General features: G+C 49.7%; 1 long non-coding RNA gene across 1 annotated transcript; it reads right to left on the minus strand.

Annotated features, from left to right (window-relative positions):
* Positions 1 to 2,157: 2,157 nt before the first annotated feature.
* LOC131495647 (uncharacterized) lies at positions 2,158 to 3,879 on the minus strand. The gene is made up of 2 exons (XR_009254041.1): positions 3,542 to 3,879; positions 2,158 to 2,585 (listed from the first exon to the last, which is right to left on the minus strand). It is a non-coding gene; the product is annotated as an uncharacterized LOC131495647 (long non-coding RNA).
* Between the last annotated feature and the right edge of the window lie 1,896 nt (positions 3,880 to 5,775).

Below are 5,775 nucleotides of genomic sequence, written 5' to 3' on the forward strand. Positions count from 1 at the left end.
TCCTCGGTGCAGGAGCCCGGGGCAGGCTGAGGGCCAGGCAGGAGCCAGCACACCCTTGCCCCCAGGTGGGATGTGAGACATTCCTCAGACACTCCCGGCTGCCCAAGAACAAAGGAAAGGACAGAAAACAAGTGGCTACCTGATAGAGATCACAGTCATGCCGGGTCTGAGTCTCCATCAGTCTCCGTTTGGAAATGTCGCAGTAAGTTACGCGAAGAAGGCAATCTCATCAACAGCCGAATCTCCAGAAACCTACAGACTCAGTTTCCTGGAGCCCCAACATCACCCTCCCCTGCACAGTGATGTGGGAACAAAGGCAGAGGGAAATGGCAGGTGAGATTAAATTTCCTCTGACCTGCAGCCCATCGACAAATACTTGTGGCAAATGCAGAGCGTAACATTTCTCCAGGAAGCCCCTACTGTCCTAATGTTAATGCCTCCCTAGAGGGAAACCAACCTTCGCTTGACCACAGCAAGGCCCCTGGCGTCCTAAGAGTCCTCTTTAGCAGATGAAAGTCCTTCTGGAGGCTTCCCTCTGGCCTTTCCTTCCCCCAACTCCATAGTATATAATGAGTCACTCCTCACAACCCCAGTGCAGCCCTTCCCGCCCAGGGGTCCTGTCCCCGTGCTTTAGTAAAATCACCTTTTTGCACCAAAGAACGTCTCAAGAATTCTTTCTTGGCTGTCGGCTGCAGACCCCCACCACCACGCCAAAACCCCATCACAGCCACCACTCCCGCCTCCCCAGATCCACCTGACACGTAGTGGGCGCCTTACCACCAGCAAACCGCCACCTGTCCCACCTCCCTGGCACGTGGCTGTGCCCCCCCGGGAACACGTACCCAGAACGGCTGCGTCGGTTGTGTCTGTCTTCCGCGAAGTCACCGGAAGGTGGGGAGAAGGGAGGTATCCCCTTCCTCCGTCCGGCCCCCCCGAAACTCTCACGATGGAAAAACCATGGCATCCCACACAGAAGCGTGACAGCGAGTGACAGCGGTGAGCTGGAAGGAACGGAGGTCCCTGTTCACTTCATGGGGCTGCCTTTGGGCGCCTGACGCTGGACGTCTAGTGAGAGAAATCAACTCTTACTCTGCTCCAACTGTGTTCTTCGGGCTGTTTCTGCCTCTAGCAGCCACGGCCGGTCCCGAGGGCCGCCCGTTGGCAGGTTTTTGTCACCGAAATGTAAGCATTCCTACATCCTTACCGGGAGAACCACCTTCTTGTACGCACAGCCTCACATTCTGGCACTTTCATTTTCGTAAAATGCAGTCTCTAGAGTCGGGTTTCTGAGTCGAGAGGCCTGTGGGTGTTTCACATGAAGAGATTTTGTCAAACAGCTTTCCGAAAGGCTGTTTTGAAAAAATCACGGGCTGTGCTCCCTTATTGTTGCGAATCTGGTGAGAATGGGTATCTCGGTTTTGTTTTTTTTTTTACTGTAATTTGCATTGCCATGAATACTAATGAGGATGATTATCTTTTCTTATGTTTATGAGCCACTTCTTTAGGAGCTATCTGTTCAATCTTAGCCCACTTACTGTTTGAGTGTGGAGCTTTCCTTTCTTTTTTTTTTTTTTAAATGTTTTTATTTATTTTTTTTAATTTTTTTTTAACGTTTTATTTTTATTTTTGAGACAGAGAGAGACAGAGCATGAACGGGGGAGGGTCAGAGAGAGGGAGACACAGAATCGGAAACAGGCTCCAGGCTCTGAGCTGTCAGCACAGAGCCCGACGCGGGGCTCGAACTCGCGGACTGTGAGATCATGACCTGAGCCGAAGTCGGCCGCTTAACCGACTGAGCCACCCAGGCGCCCCTGTTTTTATTTATTTTTGAGACAGAGCGTGAGCAGGGGAGGGGCAGAGAGAGGGGGAGACACAGAATCCGAAACAGGCTCCAGGCTCCGAGCTGTCAGCACAGAGCCCGACGCGGGGCTCGAACTCGCGGAGTGTGAGATCATGACCTGGGCTGAAGTCGGACGCTCAACCGACTGAGCCACCCAGGCCCCCCGAGCTTTTTCTTATAAATGAGCAAGAGACTTTTTCTCATTACTATCGTATTAGCTAGTGCTGTACGTAAATTGCAATATAGGTATGTTCCCCAATCTAGGGTCAATTTATGCTGTCTGTTGCCGTACAAAATATTAATTTTTTTAAGATGCGTATTTTTTAAAATATTTATTTATTTTTGAGAGGAGGGAGGGGCAGAGAGAGAAGGGGACAGAGGATACAAAGGGGACTCTGCACTGATAGCACAGAGCCTGACGCGGGGCTCAAACCCACGAACTGTGAGAGCCTAACCTGAGCTGAATGAAGTCCGATGCTTAACCGACTGAGCCACCCAGGCGCCCCTTAACATGTGTATATTTTATTTTATAGTTTCCCAGTTCCTATTTTGCTAAAACAAAAAAACAAAAAAAAACCTTCAAACTTCAGTCTTTAATACGTCTGGAACTTACTGATGCCGTCAGGTGGGGCTCCAACATTATCTGCTTTTCTAGATGGAGAGACGAGCCCTCACTGATCATTCTTCTGCAGTGACATGAGATCACACGCTCTTCCTCGTCTCCCTGTTTTACTCCTCGATCCAACTGTTGGTCAGTGTTATTAACAGAGTAGTCTCTTATTAGCTTTTCATTTTTTATTTTATTTGGATTCAGATATGTTTGACATATAACATTGTGTACATTTAAGGCATGCATGTGAATTTGAAACGTTTGCATATTGTAATATCATTGCCACTGTAGCAATAATTGGCGCATCTATCAGGTCACATAACTACTGCTTTTTAGTGGTTGGAATATATTTTTTTTAATGTTCACTTATTTTTGAGAGAGAGACAGAGCCAGAGAGAGACAGAGTGCGAGCGGGAGAGGGGCAGAGAGAGAGGGAGACACAGAATTGGAAGCAGGCTCCAGGCTCTGAGCTGTCAGCACACAGCCCCATGCAGGGCTCTAACTCAGGAACGGAGAGATCACGACCTGAGCCCAAGTCTGCTGCTCAACCGACTAAGCCACCAGGCACCCCAAGTGTCTGGAGTAATTGAAACTCAGTCTCTCAGCCAGTTTGATGACTGTGTGTGTATTCACTACACGGCGCATCAGAATCTCCATGACTTATTTTCCACCTGATGCAACTTTGTCCCCTAAACATCTGTCCCCTCCCCCCGCCCATTACCACAGTATTTTGGTGACGGTGTCTCTGAGTTTTAATATTCAGTATGGCAGATCCTATACCTGCACCATTTTTTTCCCACATTTTTGGCAGTTTTAATACTAAGAACTTCATTTAATTTACATGAACCCCCTTGGGGGGGTTGATATTTGATTATATCAAAGAATAGAGTACACCTTTCCATTAACTCAGAACACGTCTTTTGTCCTGAGGACCCTCTGCTTTTCCTTATTTGGGGCATGTGCCATTCTTGTGAAGTACATTCCTAAGAATCATAAACTTCTCTCGCTTTTTGGAATGTGCACTATTCTCATTTTCATTTCTAGCTGGTTCTTGCTAATAGAGAGATTAGCTTTGATTTTCATACACTTACCTTGTCCGCACGACAAAATTCCCATTCCGGTTCAAGTCCTTCTTTGCTTTGTCAAATATGAACGCTTGAGCTTTCCAGGTATGTGCTCATATCATCTGTGCAAAGAGCTAAGCTTAGCTCTTCTTGTCACATCTGCAAGGGACACATGGGTCACTCTGCCATGGCACCTGGCTCTGAGGCCCGACAGAAGGCGACTTTGGCTTGGTTTTCCGAAGGCTGCAAAGCCATCAGCACATCTCAACCCTCTTGGTTCTGTGGGCTCGCTCCCCTGGCCTGGCCCAGACCTCGGAGCACAAGCACATTCTCCGTGTCGGCGCCCTTTGATCACACGGCGAGACACCAGCTACACTTCCTGTCCCTCCTTCGCCCGAGTCAGGACATTAAAAGTCTGAAGTGCAGCACAGAACGTGTGACTTCACGCCTTTCAAAAAGTGTTCCCTGGGAGTCAGATTTACATTTCCGAGCCCCAGGAAGATGTTGGGCTCTCGTTGCTATGGGAGCTGTGGTTAGTGTTGTTGAAATATAAAATCTAAGATACAGGCCATGCGTGTGATTTTCCACTTTCTTCCATTTCGAGCTATTTTTCTGGAACTAACAGAAACGATCTTCTCAGGAAGTTCTCATAAGGCTCTGACCCTTGGTTTCTTCTATCCGCCGACCGCCGTGTGGCCACTTACAGGCTACACATCCCTCCGCGGCCTAACTTCACAGGGAGCTCATGGTAACCCGGAGGCATTTTAGGACCCAGTGTTAAATTCTGTGTCCATCTCCAGACTTCAGACGAATGTTCCAATACCATCACAGAGAGTGTCTCAACATGCCTTGGCTCCAGTGCCAAGGGTTATAATTTATCCAGGATGCAGACAATTCTTGGCCACCCACAGGTAGCAGGTGTAAATCTTCGACTGTAAGCTCAGTGTGCAGGAAATACCACTTTCCTTAGTTTCTACTGGTTAACCTGTCACTTCTCAGTCCGAGCATCGTCCCAGTCTGTGGTGGGGGAGACGTAACCTTAGTTGTCCCTGGTGTCTTCCCGCCCACCCCCTCCCTGGAGTCCTGACTCTAACACAACAACAGCCCCTGGTACTCATTCACAGAACCACACAGGTCACTGCTCAGATAGTCACCTCACTTCCCGTTCAGCCTCTCAGATCCAGTGTCCCCTCTGCCATTTCTGCACCACAATCAGGAGCGTGAGACGTTTGTCAGTTTCCCCCACTCTGCTGCCCCGTACTGCCACCTAGTCCTTGTCTCGGGGACCCTGCCGCCTCCCTGGGACAGGTGCTTTCTGCAGTTAGAGCCCCCCGACGCCTCCCCACCAGGGAGAACATCCTGTTCTAGTTTGGGAAGGTCTTCCTGTCTTGTCAGGATGTTCTGTTCAAGCACTGACATCCTATCCTGCCCGCAATCGCTAAACATTTGGAAACAGAACCTAGCATGACCCTGAAGGCATTTCTGTTTTCTGCTGTGCCCCATTCTTCCTCTGCGGTTCAGGGAAATGAGTGGGTATCTGACACGGATAAGGAGAACGGAAGAGAAAATTTCAGGGAAAGGACTAAAGACATATGTTAAAGTGTCAAACAGTATCCAGACACATAACTGCAGGGTTTTTCAACGCGAGAATTTTTTGCCCACAGGCCAGGTTTTTTGTTGCTGTTTTTAACCTTCACAGGCTGTGTGTGAACACTGGGGTGCTAAAGGTGGGGAGCCCGTGGGTGGCGGGACACTGGGCGGGAGCCCGGAGGCTGTGCCAGAAAAGCCCCGATGCGAGGGTCCGGCTTAGCAAAGACAGACATGTCTCTGCAGATGGGGTTGAGTGGAAAATCACTCACGCTGCGAGCCAGGAAGGAGGAAAGACGTAGGAACCGTTCCCGGATAATCCTGACTTTCGCCAGAAGATAGGAAAGGTGGTAATATGCAGGGTGAAAAGCTGGGGGGGGGGGGGTAAAAATGTGGAAGAATCCCTATAGGGACGGTTCGATAAAATCAGCAAGAGAATGCAAACCATGCAAAAACCCAGCGTGAGTTCAGAAAAAGAGGTTGAAGAGGGTACAGCCTCTCCCGGGCTGTATCGCACAGCAGGAGCCAAGCCGAGCCTGAGGCACGACAGTGCACACAAAGGTGAGCTCGGCAGCCACGGGACCAAAGTGACGGGAGAGCCTGGGGAGTGCGCGCTGGTGTGGGAAGGTGCGGTGGCCTTGGAACAGAGGCCACGCCAAGAGGAGGCACCGAGG

This window comes from Neofelis nebulosa, chromosome 15 (genome assembly GCF_028018385.1).
Source record: "Neofelis nebulosa isolate mNeoNeb1 chromosome 15, mNeoNeb1.pri, whole genome shotgun sequence".
In the NCBI taxonomy this organism is placed as follows: domain Eukaryota; kingdom Metazoa; phylum Chordata; class Mammalia; order Carnivora; family Felidae; genus Neofelis; species Neofelis nebulosa.